Here is a 15,935-nt window from a genome sequence, read left to right on the forward strand (position 1 = left end):
ACAAATCAACTGTAAATTTCGATGTTCCTCAAGGTTCCGTTTTAGGACCACTATTGATTTTCACTATATATTTTACCTCTTGGGGATGTCATTCGAAAACATAATGTTAACTTTCACTGCTATGCGGATGACACACAGCTGAACATTTCAATGAAACATGGTGAAGCCCCAAAATTGCCCTCGCTAGAAGCATGTGTTTCAGACATAAGGAAGTGGATGGCTGCAAACGTTCTACTTTTAAACTCGGACAAAACAGAGATGCTTGTTCTAGGTCCCAAGAAACAAAGAGATCTTCTGTTGAATCTGACAATTAATCTTAATGGCTGTACAGTCGTCTCAAATAAAACTGTGAAGGCCCTCGGCGTTACTCTGGACCCTGATCTCTCTTTTGAAGAACATATCAAGACTGTTTCAAGGACAGCTTTTTTCCATCTACGTAACATTGCAAAAATCAAACTTTCTGTCCAAAAATGATGCAGAAAAATGTATCCATGCTTTTGTCACTTCTAGGTTAGACTACTGCAATGCTCTTACTTTCCGGCTACCCGGATAAAGCACTAAATAAACTTCAGTTAGTGCTAAATACGGCTGCTAGAATCCTGACTAGAACCCCAAAAATATATCATATTACTCCAGTGCTAGCCTCCCTACACTGGCTTCCTGTCAAGGCAAGGGCTGATTTCAAGGTTTTACTGCTAACCTACAAAGCATTACATGGGCTTGCTCGTACCTATCTCTCTGATTTGGTCCTGCCGTACATACCTACACGTACGCTACGGTCACAAGACGCAGGCCTCCTAATTGCTTCTTCCACATCTTTTGGTCCCTGTCTGTTTTGCTCTCAGTGAAGTGCTACTATCCCCTTGGACTACAGGTTATTGCCGTCATAAGGTGTGCGTCTGTCTGTTGGCCGGACACTTTCTACCGTTTAGGACCTTTGTGGGTAAAGGTAAAGATGGGGTATAGCAGCAGAAGTTCCTCTGAAGTCCAGTATCTGCTGGAAGGGAACCTGGTGGTACGAGAGGATGAGTGTGGGCCTGTTGTGCTTCCCCCTATCCCTATCCCTCCCTCTTCTCTCTCACTGTCTGAAAAACGTAAAACGTGGATTTGGGTACAGTGTTTATTTCCCCCTAATATCTTTGAAGATTACACCTAAAATAATTAGGAATACTTCTTTCTACTGCTGATCTGAGACCATTAGGGTTAATCATTACAGATATAAATGCAATATATGGAGTAGAAAAGATTGCCTGCCCACCAACTTGATAAGAATCAACATATGTTCTACATGGTCTATTTCTATCTGAACGTAACAACTCAATCAAGCTTGTTAATTGATCGTTAAGCCATGTTTGTCAGGTAAACTAAGGTCATTAGTGGCCTATATAAGCCTCATACAGGCCATGGGAAGACATTACCTGTTGATAACACAGACTATTTTCATGATCATGGGAGGTGTGAGAGAATTGCTGCTCGTTGTGATGACTGTGGGGGTTGTCAAAGGTTGGTTCACTAATGTTTAAGGGATTTGTTTGGTAAATATGCTTAACTTTATAAGTTGGGTATTAATATTTGACTGTCTGTATCTTCCGCGTTGGTCATCTTTTATTCTTCACTGCTATTAATATATGTAGCTATTTTGTGTGAACTCAACTTCTGTCAACACTTTCTCCTCAGTTTCTTGTTACCCTGTTGGAAAGTCCCAGAAGCAAGATCAAGTCTCTCTGCAGAGGAGACTTGGAGGTAAGTGTTTCTTTCCGCAACCCTTCTAGCTATGTTCTTTGTCACTGTCTATGGTGCTGCTGTGTTTGACACTCATTCAACAGCATAGAGTAACTCAGTCTAAATAATGTTGTCAAACCTTAACCTACATTTTTCAGAGCTGTCATCAAATGACGTCTCCATTGTGCATGCCCTGGCCTTGCTCCGATCCATAGGGTCTGACGCTAAACAAGCCAGAGAAGGTACGGCCTGAAACATATACTTTGAAAACTGTAGGGTTCATGTTGCTCAAAATTCGATTAGCAATTTGGCCTAGACCGTGTAGAACAGATGTGTTGCTGTAGAATACCCAACTGTTCCTTTTGTTTTTTCTCAAGAGTATTTAGAGACCAATGAAGTAGAATCCCAAGCTTCTCCAAACCATGGTAGCTCTCCGGCAAATGATGCCCTGTCCTCTGAGGAGAAGCTGAGGCGCGTGTCCTCGGACGACGCCGCCACCTCTGAAGCTGCGACCGGCCCGTCTGGCGACGACGCCACCTCTGAAGCTGCGACCGGCCCGTCTGGCGACGACGCCACCTCTGAAGCTGCGACCGGCCCGTCTGGCGACGACGCCACCTCTGAAGCTGCGACCGGCCCGTCTGGCGACGACGCCACCTCTGAAGCTGCGACCGGCCCGTCTGGCGACGACGCCACCTCTGAAGCTGCGACCGGCCCGTCTGGCGACGACGCCACCTCTGAAGCTGCGACCGGCCCGTCTGGCGACGACGCCACCTCTGAAGCTGCGACCGGCCCGTCTGGCGACGACGCCACCTCTGAAGCTGCGACCGGCCCGTCTGGCGACGACGCCACCTCTGAAGCTGCGACCGGCCCGTCTGGCGACGACGCCACCTCTGAAGCTGCGACCGGCCCGTCTGGCGACGACGCCACCTCTGAAGCTGCGACCGGCCCGTCTGGCGACGACGCCACCTCTGAAGCTGCGACCGGCCCGTCTGGCGACGACGCCACCTCTGAAGCTGCGACCGGCCCGTCTGGCGACGACGCCACCTCTGAAGCTGCGACCGGCCCGTCTGGCGACGACGCCACCTCTGAAGCTGCGACCGGCCCGTCTGGCGACGACGCCACCTCTGGAAGCTGCGACCGGCCCGTCTGGCGACGACGCCACCTCTGAAGCTGCGACCGGCCCGTCTGGCGACGACGCCACCTCTGAAGCTGCGACCGGCCCGTCTGGCGACGACGCCACCTCTGAAGCTGCGACCGGCCCGTCTGGCGACGACGCCACCTCTGAAGCTGCGACCGGCCCGTCTGGCGACGACGCCACCTCTGAAGCTGCGACCGGCCCGTCCGGCGACGACGCCATGGATATCTGACGTGGGACATGCAAGAGTTCATGGGTACTCTAGTCCAGTGTGTAACTGCATTTGCTTGTTTTGGCTCAATTAAACATTAACTGTAATACTTGTGTCCTCTGTATTGTTTTTGGTGGTTCCTACTTGGAGTTGAGGTGTATGACCTGACTTGAGTAACTGGGGTGATGGCAACATTTATTTTGCATTATATCCATGCGCCAGCAATATTACTCAGACCCCTGTGTTTTAAATTACCAATTGACTTAAGCTACATGTGCTCAGTGTTGGTCCATTTATGCTAGTAGCATCACATGATACCTCAACAGCATTTTGACGCCATTTCCGGTCACAACTTGCAGACTTGTTTACGTGTTTTGTTGCCTACTTTGCTACATGACAACTTTACGGTTTTTACTTTTTAATTACCGTTTATATTTTTGGTTTTTCCCTCAATTTTTTTCACTCGTGTCAGGGTTGCGTCAATTCGAATCTGGTATCAGGATAAATATCACAATGAGGCTTTTATTAGCTAAGCAATAAGTGGTAAATGCAATTTTCGTATATATGGGCTCTGTCCCACCTCGCAGGGCAAAACAGAACTGACTTGTTCCTGACAAAGATATTTAATATACTCTGACAGTAGTTCCTGCTTCCGAGCCGGCCTGTCAGAGTAGACTGGGCGTGGTTTAGACTCACCCAGCCTATCGTTGATTGTTGGCGCAGAGGCTGGTCCCAGCCCCTTAAGCGCTTCAGCGGTCAGTCGTTGTAGCTGTGTAGAATATGCAGTTATCAGGCACCTGGCTCCTGTTATCTAACAAAAGACTGTTCTGAATGTGCCCCCCCCCAACTCATTGCACAGTTCTGTATTTTTCCATCATGAGAAAGGCCCATGGCCCTGAAACTGAACAATGGTTCAAGTCAGCTATGTTGCATAACACATACATACATCCACACAAGCCAACAGCAGATAATATTAAATCACATATGGTAACGGGCTATAGTGCATAACACAGAATCCTCATACTCCGGACGCTTTATCTGGACATGGTTCGTCAGGACCTCCAACAGCCGAAGCTAAGTAGTAACATTAACATGATGCCTTCTAATTGCAGTCGCTGTACTCATACAGGAGAACGATCGCCTTACGGTGAGGATAGCTGTGCTACAAGCCCAGCTTCAGACGCAATCGTTAGGCAAGGGTAATTTCAGTGTAGGAAAGGATGAAACAGCGTCTGTGCCACCAGTAAGTACAGATAGTAACGTTAGTATAAATCCCCTCGCACGGTCCCCGCAGCCGGACAACTTTCTCACGGTTTCTGGAGAGAAATGCTGTAGGAATGCTCAACCGGTGTCGCTCATTCAGCCGACAAACTTCAACCGGTTTTCCCCATTAAGCAGCGAGTCGGAGTCAAAGGCCGAGCCTTCTCTTGTCTCTACTCCTCCCGTTACGGGGTCAGAGACGCCGAAGCTTCCCACCATTAGCTCTGACAAATTGAAAACTCTAGTCATTGGCGACTCCATTACCCGCAGTATTAGACTTAAAACGAATAATCAGCCGACATGTCTCTGGACCTACTCACTGTCACAGTCATACTCTGGACCTAGTTTTGTCCCATGGAATAAATGTTGTGGATCTTAATGTTTTCCCTCATAATCCTGGACTATCGGACCACCATTTTATTACGTTTGCAATTGCAACAAATAATCTGCTCAGACCCCAACCAAGGAACATCAAAAGTCGTGCTATAAATTCACAGACAACACAAAGATTCCTTGATGTCCTTCCAGACTCCCTCTGTCTACCCAAGGACGCCAGAGGACAAAAATCAGTTAACCACCTAACTGAGGAACTCAATTTAACCTTGCGCAATACCCTAGATGCAGTTGCACCCCTAAAAACTAAAAACATTTCTCATAAGAAACTAGCTCCCTGGTATACAGAAAATACCCGAGCTCTGAAGCAAGCTTCCAGAAAATTGGAACGGAAATGGCGCCACACCAAACTGGAAGTCTTCCGACTAGCTTGGAAAGACAGTACCGTGCAGTATCGAAGAGCCCTTGCTGCTGCTCGATCATCCTATTTTTCCAACTTAATTGAGGAAAATAAGAACAATCCGAAATTCGTTTTTGATACTGTCGCAAAGCTAACTAAAAAGCAGCATTCCCCAAGAGAGGATGGCTTTCACCTCAGCAGTAATAAATTCATGAACTTCTTTGAGGAAAAGATGATTATTACAAAGTAAATTACGGACTCCTCTTTAAATCTGCGTATTCCTTCAAAGCTCAGTTGTCCTGAGTCTGCACAACTCTGCCAGGACCTAGGATCAAGAGAGACACTCAAGTGTTTTAGTACTATATCCCTTGACACAATGATGAAAATAATCATGGCCTCTAAACCTTCAAGCTCCATACTGGACCCTATTCCAACTAAACTACTGAAAGAGCTGTTTCCTGTGCTTGGCCCTCCTATGTTGAACATAATAAACGGCTCTCTATCCACCGGATGTGTACCAAACTCACTAAAAGTGGCAGTAATAAAGCCTCTCTTGAAAAAGCCAAACCTTGACCCAGAAAATATAAAAAACTATCGGCCTATATCGAATCTTCCATTCCTCTCAAAATGTTTAGAAAAGGCTGTTTGCGCAGCCTCTGCCTTCCTCGTCAGAGGAGGAGATAGAAGAAAACTGTTACAGTCTCTGTGAATGGTTTGTCCTCTGACAAATCAACTGTAAATTTCGATGTTCCTCAAGGTTCCGTTTTAGGACCACTATTGATTTTCACTATATATTTTACCTCTTGGGGATGTCATTCGAAAACATAATGTTAACTTTCACTGCTATGCGGATGACACACAGCTGAACATTTCAATGAAACATGGTGAAGCCCCAAAATTGCCCTCGCTAGAAGCATGTGTTTCAGACATAAGGAAGTGGATGGCTGCAAACGTTCTACTTTTAAACTCGGACAAAACAGAGATGCTTGTTCTAGGTCCCAAGAAACAAAGAGATCTTCTGTTGAATCTGACAATTAATCTTAATGGCTGTACAGTCGTCTCAAATAAAACTGTGAAGGCCCTCGGCGTTACTCTGGACCCTGATCTCTCTTTTGAAGAACATATCAAGACTGTTTCAAGGACAGCTTTTTTCCATCTACGTAACATTGCAAAAATCAAACTTTCTGTCCAAAAATGATGCAGAAAAATGTATCCATGCTTTTGTCACTTCTAGGTTAGACTACTGCAATGCTCTTACTTTCCGGCTACCCGGATAAAGCACTAAATAAACTTCAGTTAGTGCTAAATACGGCTGCTAGAATCCTGACTAGAACCCCAAAAATATATCATATTACTCCAGTGCTAGCCTCCCTACACTGGCTTCCTGTCAAGGCAAGGGCTGATTTCAAGGTTTTACTGCTAACCTACAAAGCATTACATGGGCTTGCTCGTACCTATCTCTCTGATTTGGTCCTGCCGTACATACCTACACGTACGCTACGGTCACAAGACGCAGGCCTCCTAATTGCTTCTTCCACATCTTTTGGTCCCTGTCTGTTTTGCTCTCAGTGAAGTGCTACTATCCCCTTGGACTACAGGTTATTGCCGTCATAAGGTGTGCGTCTGTCTGTTGGCCGGACACTTTCTACCGTTTAGGACCTTTGTGGGTAAAGGTAAAGATGGGTATAGCAGCAGAAGTTCCTCTGAAGTCCAGTATCTGCTGGAAGGGAACCTGGTGGTACGAGAGGATGAGTGTGGGCCTGTTGTGCTTCCCCCTATCCCTCCCTCTTCTCTCTCACTGTCTGAAAAACGTAAAACGTGGATTTGGGTACAGTGTTTATTTCCCCCTAATATCTTTGAAGATTACACCTAAAATAATTAGGAATACTTCTTTCTACTGCTGATCTGAGACCATTAGGGTTAATCATTACAGATATAAATGCAATATATGGAGTAGAAAAGATTGCCTGCCCACCAACTTGATAAGAATCAACATATGTTCTACATGGTCTATTTCTATCTGAACGTAACAACTCAATCAAGCTTGTTAATTGATCGTTAAGCCATGTTTGTCAGGTAAACTAAGGTCATTAGTGGCCTATATAAGCCTCATACAGGCCATGGGAAGACATTACCTGTTGATAACACAGACTATTTTCATGATCATGGGAGGTGTGAGAGAATTGCTGCTCGTTGTGATGACTGTGGGGGTTGTCAAAGGTTGGTTCACTAATGTTTAAGGGATTTGTTTGGTAAATATGCTTAACTTTATAAGTTGGGTATTAATATTTGACTGTCTGTATCTTCCGCGTTGGTCATCTTTTATTCTTCACTGCTATTAATATATGTAGCTATTTTGTGTGAACTCAACTTCTGTCAACACTTTCTCCTCAGTTTCTTGTTACCCTGTTGGAAAGTCCCAGAAGCAAGATCAAGTCTCTCTGCAGAGGAGACTTGGAGGTAAGTGTTTCTTTCCGCAACCCTTCTAGCTATGTTCTTTGTCACTGTCTATGGTGCTGCTGTGTTTGACACTCATTCAACAGCATAGAGTAACTCAGTCTAAATAATGTTGTCAAACCTTAACCTACATTTTTCAGAGCTGTCATCAAATGACGTCTCCATTGTGCATGCCCTGGCCTTGCTCCGATCCATAGGGTCTGACGCTAAACAAGCCAGAGAAGGTACGGCCTGAAACATATACTTTGAAAACTGTAGGGTTCATGTTGCTCAAAATTCGATTAGCAATTTGGCCTAGACCGTGTAGAACAGATGTGTTGCTGTAGAATACCCAACTGTTCCTTTTGTTTTTTCTCAAGAGTATTTAGAGACCAATGAAGTAGAATCCCAAGCTTCTCCAAACCATGGTAGCTCTCCGGCAAATGATGCCCTGTCCTCTGAGGAGAAGCTGAGGCGCGTGTCCTCGGACGACGCCGCCACCTCTGAAGCTGCGACCGGCCCGTCTGGCGACGACGCCACCTCTGAAGCTGCGACCGGCCCGTCTGGCGACGACGCCACCTCTGAAGCTGCGACCCGGCCCGTCTGGCGACGACGCCACCTCTGAAGCTGCGACCGGCCCGTCTGGCGACGACGCCACCTCTGAAGCTGCGACCGGCCCGTCTGGCGACGACGCCACCTCTGAAGCTGCGACCGGCCCGTCTGGCGACGACGCCACCTCTGAAGCTGCGACCGGCCCGTCTGGCGACGACGCACCTCTGAAGCTGCGACCGGCCCGTCTGGCGACGACGCCACCCTCTGAAGCTGCGACCGGCCCGTCTGGCGACGACGCCACCTCTGAAGCTGCGACCGGCCCGTCTGGCGACGACGCCACCCTTCTGAAGCTGCGACCGGCCCGTCTGGCGACGACGCCACCTCTGAAGCTCGCGACCGGCCCGTCTGGCGACGACGCCACCTCTGAAGCTGCGACCGGCCCGTCTGGCGACGACGCCACCTCTGAAGCTGCGACCGGCCCGTCTGGCGACGACGCCACCTCTGAAGCTGCGACCGGCCCGTCTGGCGACGACGCCACCTCTGAAGCTGCGACGGCCCGTCTGGCGACGACGCCACCTCTGAAGCTGCGACCGGCCCGTCTGGCGACGACGGCCACCTCTGAAGCTGCGACCGGCCCGTCTGGCGACGACGCCACCTCTGAAGCTGCGACCGGCCCGTCCTGGCGACGACGCCACCTCTTGAAGCTGCGACCGGCCCGTCTGGCGACGACGCCACCTCTGAAGCTGCGACCGGCCCGTCTGGCGACGACGCCACCTCTGAAGCTGCGACCGGCCCGTCTGGCGACGACGCCACCTCTGAAGCTGCGACCGGCCCGTCTGGCGACGACGCCACCTCTGAAGCTGCGACCGGCCCGTTCTGGCGACGACGCCACCTCTGAAGCTGCGACCGGCCCCGTCTGGCGACGACGCCACCTCTGAAGCTGCGACCGGCCCGTCTGGCGACGACGCCACCTCTGAAGCTGCGACCGGCCCGTCTGGCGACGACGCCACCTCTGAAGCTGCGACCGGCCCGTCTGGCGACGACGCCACCTCTGAAGCTGCGACCGGCCCGTCTGGCGACGACGCCACCTCTGAAGCTGCGACCGGCCCGTCTGGCGACGACGCCACCTCTGAAGCTGCGACCGGCCCGTCTGGCGACGACGCCACCTCTGAAGCTGCGACCGGCCCGTCTGGCGACGACGCCACCTCTGAAGCTGCGACCGGCCCGTCTGGCGACGACGCCACCTCTGAAGCTGCGACCGGCCCGTCTGGCGACGACGCCACCTCTGAAGCTGCGACCGGCCCGTCTGGCGACGACGCCACCTCTGAAGCTGCGACCGGCCCGTCTGGCGACGACGCCACCTCTGAAGCTGCGACCGGCCCGTCTGGCGACGACGCCACCTCTGAAGCTGCGACCGGCCCGTCTGGCGACGACGCCACCTCTGAAGCTGCGACCCGGGCCCGTCTGGCGACGACGCCACCTCTGAAGCTGCGACCGGCCCGTCTGGCGACGACGCCACCTCTGAAGCTGCGACCGGCCCGTCTGGCGACGACGCCACCTCTGAAGCTGCGACCGGCCCGTCTGGCGACGACGCCACCTCTGAAGCTGCGACCCGGCCCGTCTGGCGACGACGCCACCTCTGAAGCTGCGACCGGCCCGTCTGGCGACGACGCCACCTCTGAAGCTGCGACCGGCCCGTCTGGCGACGACGCCACCTCTGAAGCTGCGACCGGCCCGTCTGGCGACGACGCCACCTCTGAAGCTGCGACCGGCCGTCTGGCGACGACGCCACCTCTGAAGCTGCGACCGGCCCGTCTGGCGACGACGCCACCTCTGAAGCTGCGACCGGCCCGTCTGGCGACGACGCCACCTCTGAAGCTGCGACCGGCCCGTCTGGCGACGACGCCACCTCTGAAGCTGCGACCGGCCCGTCTGGCCGACGACTCCACCTCTGAAGCTGCGACCGGCCCGTCTGGCGACGACGCCACCTCTGAAGCTGCGACCGGCCCGTCTGGCGACGACGCCACCTCTGAAGCTGCGACCGGCCCGTCTGGCGACGACGCCACCTCTGAAGCTGCGACCGGCCCGTCTGGCGACGACGCCACCTCTGAAGCTGCGACCCGGCCCGTCTGGCGACGACGCCACCTCTGAAGCTGCGACCGGCCCGTCTGGCGACGACGCCACCTCTGAAGCTGCGACCGGCCCGTCTGGCGACGACGCCACCTCTGAAGCTGCGACCGGCCCGTCTGGCGACGACGCCACCTCTGAAGCTGCGACCGGCCCGTCTGGCGACGACGCCACCTCTTGAAGCTGCGACGGCCCGTCTGGCGACGACGCCACTCTGAAGCTGCGACCGGCCCGTCTGGCGACGACGCACCTCTGAAGCTGCGACCGGCCCTTCTTGCGCCGAACGCCAACCTCTGAAGCTGCGGAACGGCCTTGTCTGGCGACGACGCCCACCTACTTGAAGCTGCGACCGGGCCCGTCTGGCGACGACGCCAGCCTCTGAAGCTGTCGGACCGGCCCGTTCTGGCGACGACGCCACCTCTGAAGCTGCGGATCCGGGCCCGTCTGGCGACGACGCCACCTCTGAAGCTTTGCGTAACGGCCGTTTCTGGCCGACGGACGCCACCTCTGAAGCTGCGAACCGGCCCGTCTGGCGACGACGCCACCTTCTGAAGCTGCGACCGGCCCGTCTGGCGACGGACGCCACCTCTGGAAGCTGCGACCGGCCCGCTCTGGCGACGGAGCCACCTCTGAAGCTGCGACCGGCCCGTCTGGCGACGACGCCACCTCTGAAGCTGCGACCGGGCCCGTCCTGGCGACGACGCCACCTCTGAAGCTGCGACCGGCCCGTCTGGCGACGACGCCACCTCTGAAGCTGCGGACCCGGCCCGTCTGGCGACGACGCCACCTCTGAAGCTGCGACCGGCCCGTCTGGCGACGACGCCACCTCTGAAGCTGCGACCGGCCCCGTCTGGCGACGACGCCACCCTCTGAAGCTGCGACCGGCCCGTTCTGGCGACGACGCCACCTCTGAAGCTGCGGACCGGCCCGTCTGGCGACGACGCCACCTCTGAAGCTGCGACCGGCCCGTCTGGCGACGACGCCACCTCTGAAGCTGCGACCGGCCCGTCTGGCGACGACGCCACCTCTGAAGCTGCGACCCGGCCCGTCTGGCGACGACGCCACCTCTGAAGCTGCGACCGGCCCGTCTGGCGACGACGCCACCTCTGAAGCTGCGCCCGGCCCGTCTGGCGACGACGCCACCTCTGAAGCTGCGACCGGCCCGTCTGGCGACGACGCCACCTCTGAAGCTGCGACCGGCCCGTCTGGCGACGACGCCAACCTCTGAAGCTGCGACCGGCCCGTCTGGCGACGACGCCACCTCTGAAGCTGCGACCGGCCCGTCTGGCGACGACGCCACCTCTGAAGCTGCGACCGGCCCGTCTGGCGACGACGCCACCTCTGAAGCTGCGACCGGCCCGTCTGGCGACGACGCCACCTCTGAAGCTGCGACCGGCCCGTCCGGCGACGACGCCACCTCTGAAGCTGCGACCGGCCCGTCCGGCGACGACGCCACCTCTGAAGCTGCGACCGGCCCCGTCCGGCGACGACGCCACCTCTGAAGCTGCGACCGGCCCGTCTGGCGACGACGCCACCTCTGAAGCTGCGACCGGCCCGTCCGGCGACGACGCCACCTCTGAAGCTGCGACCGGCCCGTCTGGCGACGACGCCACCTCTGAAGCTGCGACCGGCCCGTCCGGCGACGACGCCATGGATATCTGACGTGGGACATGCAAGAGTTCATGGGTACTCTAGTCCAGTGTGTAACTGCATTTGCTTGTTTTGGCTCCAATTAAACATTAACTGTAATACTTGTGTCCTCTGTATTGTTTTGGTGGTTCCTATTGGAGTTGAGGTGTATGACTGACTTGAGTAACTGGGGTGATGGCAACATTTATTTTGCATTTATCCATGCGCCAGCAATATTACTCAGACCCCTGTGTTTTAAATTACCAATTGACTTAAGCTACATGTGCTCAGTGTTGGTCCATTATGCTAGTCAGCATCACATGATACCTCAACAGCATTTTGACGCCATTTCCGGTCACAACTGCAGACTTGTTTACGTGTTGCGGTTTTGTGCCTACTTTGCTACATGACAACTTTACGGTTTTACTTTTTAATTACCGTTATATTTTGGTTTTTCCCTCAATTTTTCACTCGTGTCAGGGTTGCGTTCAATTCGAATCTGGTATCAGGATAAATATCACAATGAGGCTTTTATTAGCTAAGCAATAAGTGGTAAATGCAATTTTCGTATATATGGGCTCTGTCCCACCTCGCAGGGCAAAACAGAACTGACTTGTTCCTGACAAAGATATTTAATATACTCTGACAGTAGTTCCTGCTTCCGAGCCGGCCTGTCAGAGTAGACTGGGCGTGGTTTAGACTCACCCAGCCTATCGTTGATTGTTGGCGCAGAGGCTGGTCCCAGCCCCTTAAGCGCTTCAGCGGTCAGGTCGTTGTAGCTGTGTAGAATATGCAGTTATCAGGCACCTGGCTCCTGTTATCTAACAAAAGACTGTTCTGAATGTGCCCCCCCCCCCCCAACTCATTGCACAGTTCTGTATTTTTCCATCATGAGAAAGGCCCATGGCCCTGAAACTGAACAATGGTTCAAGTCAGCTATGTTGCATAACACATACATACATCCACACAAGCCAACAGCAGATAATATTAAATCACATATGGTAACGGGCTATAGTGCATAACACAGAATCCTCATACTCCGGACGCTTTATCTGGACATGGTTCGTCAGGACCTCCAACAGCCGAAGCTAAGTAGTAACATTAACATGATGCCTTCTAATTGCAGTCGCTGTACTCATACAGGAGAACGATCGCCTTACGGTGAGGATAGCTGTGCTACAAGCCCAGCTTTCAGACGCAATCGTTAGGCAAGGGGTAATTTCAGTGTAGGAAAGGATGAAAACAGCGTCTGTGCCACCATGTAAGTACAGATAGTAACGTTAGTATAAATCCACTCGCACGGTCCCCTGCAGCCGGACAACTTTCTCACGGGTTTCTGGAGAGAAATGCTGTAGGAATGCTCAACCGGTGTCGCTCATTCAGCCGACAAACTTCAACCGGTTTTCCCCCCATTAAGCAGCGAGTCGGAGTCCAAAGGCCGAGCCTTCTCTTGTCTCTACTCCTCCCGTTACGGTGGTCAGAGACGCCGAAGCTTCCCACCATTAAGCTCTGACAAATTGAAAACTCTAGTCATTGGCGACTCCATTACCCGCAGTATTAGACCTTAAAACGAATAATCAGCCGACATGTCTCTGGACCCTACTCACTGTCACAGTCATACTCTGGACCTAGTTTTGTCCCATGGAATAAATGTTGTGGATCTTAATGTTTCCCTCATAATCCTGGACTATCGGACCACCATTTTATTACGTTTGCAATTGCAACAAATAATCTGCTCAGACCCCAACCAAGGAACATCAAAAGTCGTGCTTATAAATTCACAGACAACACAAAGATTCCTTGATGTCCTTCCAGACTCCCTCTGTCTACCCAAGGACGCCAGAGGACAAAAATCAGTTAACCACCTAACTGAGGAACTCAATTTACCTTGCGCAATACCCTAGATGCAGTTGCACCCCTAAAAACTAAAACATTTCTCATAAGAAACTAGCTCCCTGGTATACAGAAAATACCCGAGCTCTGAAGCAAGCTTCCAGAAAATTGGAACGGAAATGGCGCCACACCAAACTGGAAGTCTTCCGACTAGCTTGGAAAGACAGTACCGTGCAGTATCGAAGAGCCCTTGCTGCTGCTCGATCATCCTATTTTTCCAACTTAATTGAGGAAAATAAGAACAATCCGAAATTCCGTTTTTGATACTGTCGCAAAGCTAACTAAAAGAGCAGCATTCCCCAAGAGAGGATGGCTTTCACCTCAGCAGTAATAAATTCATGAACTTCTTTGAGGGAAAAGATGATTATTACAAAGTAAAATTACGGACTCCTCTTTAAATCTGCGTATTCCTTCAAAGCTCAGTTGTCCTGAGTCTGCACAAACTCTGCCAGGACCTAGGATCAAGAGAGACACTCAAGTGTTTTAGTACTATATCCCTTGACACAATGATGAAAAATAATCAATGGCCTCTAAACCTTCAAGCTCCATACTGACCCTATTCCAACCTAAACTACTGAAAGAGCTGTTTCCTGTGCTTGGCCCTCCTATGTTGAACATAATAAACGGCTCTCTATCCACCGGATGTGTACCAAAACTCACTAAAAGTGGCAGTAATAAAAGCCTCTCTTGAAAAAGCCAAACCTTGACCCAGAAATATAAAAAACTATCGGCCTATATCGAATCTTCCATTCCTCTCAAAATGTTTAGAAAAGGCTGTTGCGCAGCCTCTGCCTTCCTCGTCAGAGGAGGAGATAGAAGAAAACTGTTACAGTCTCTGTGAATGGTTTGTCCTCTGACAAATCAACTGTAAATTTCGATGTTCCTCAAGGTTCCGTTTTAGGACCACTATTGATTTTCACTATATATTTTACCTCTTGGGGGATGTCAATTCGAAAACATAATGTTAACTTTCACTGCTATGCGGATGACACACAGCTGAACATTTCAATGAAACATGGGTGAAGCCCCAAAATTGCCCTCGCTAGAAGCATGTGTTTCAGACATAAGGAAGTGGATGGCTGCAAACGTTCTACTTTTAAACTCGGACAAAAACAGAGATGGCTTGTTCTAGGTCCAAGAAACAAAGAGATCTTCTGTTGAATCTGACAATTAATCTTAATGGCTGTACAGTCGTCTCAAATAAAACTGTGAAGGCCCTCGGCGTTACTCTGGACCCTGATCTCTCTTTTGAAGAACATATCAAGACTGTTTCAAGGACAGCTTTTTTCCATCTACGTAACATTGCAAAAATCAAACTTTCTGTCCAAAATGATGCAGAAAAATGTATCCATGCTTTTGTCACTTCTAGGTTAGACTACTGCAATGCTCTTACTTTCCGGCTACCCGGATAAAGCACTAAATAAACTTCAGTTAGTGCTAAATACGGCTGCTAGAATCCTGACTAGAACCCAAAAATATATCATATTACTCCAGTGCTAGCCTCCCTACACTGGCTTCCTGTCAAGGCAAGGGCTGATTTCAAGGTTTTACTGCTAACCTACAAAGCATTACATGGGCTTGCTCGTACCTATCTCTCTGATCTTGTCCTGCCGTAACATACCTACACGTACGCTACTGTCACATAGACGCAGGCCTCCTAATTGCTTCTTCCACATCTTTTGGTCCCTGTCTGTTTTGCCTCTCAGTGAAGTGCTACTATCCCTTGGACTTACAGGTTATTGCCGTCATAAGGTGGTGCGTCTGTCTGTTGGCCGGACACCTTTCTACCGTTTAGGACCTTTGTGGGTAAAGGTAAAGATGGGGTATAGCAGCAGAAGTTCCTCTGAAGTCCAGTATCTGCCTGGAAGGGAACCTGGTGGTACGAGAGGATGAGTGTGTGGGCCTGTTGTGCTCCCCCTATCCCTCCCTCTTCTCTCTCACTGTCTGAAAAAACGTAAAACGTGGATTTGGGTACAGTGTTTATTTCCCCCTAATATCTTTGAAGATTACACCTAAAATAATTAGGAATAGCTTCTTTCTACTGCTGATCTGAGACCATTAGGGTTAATCATTACAGATATAAATGCAATATATGGAGTAGAAAAGATTGCCCTGCCCAACCAACTTGATAAGAATCAACATATGTTCTACATGGCTTATTTTCTATCCTGACGTAACAACTCAATCAAGCTTGTTTAATTGATCGTTAAGCCATGTTTGTCAGGTAAACTAAGGTC

Source organism: Oncorhynchus mykiss, chromosome 3 (genome assembly GCF_013265735.2).
Source record: "Oncorhynchus mykiss isolate Arlee chromosome 3, USDA_OmykA_1.1, whole genome shotgun sequence".
Lineage (NCBI taxonomy): Eukaryota > Metazoa > Chordata > Actinopteri > Salmoniformes > Salmonidae > Oncorhynchus > Oncorhynchus mykiss.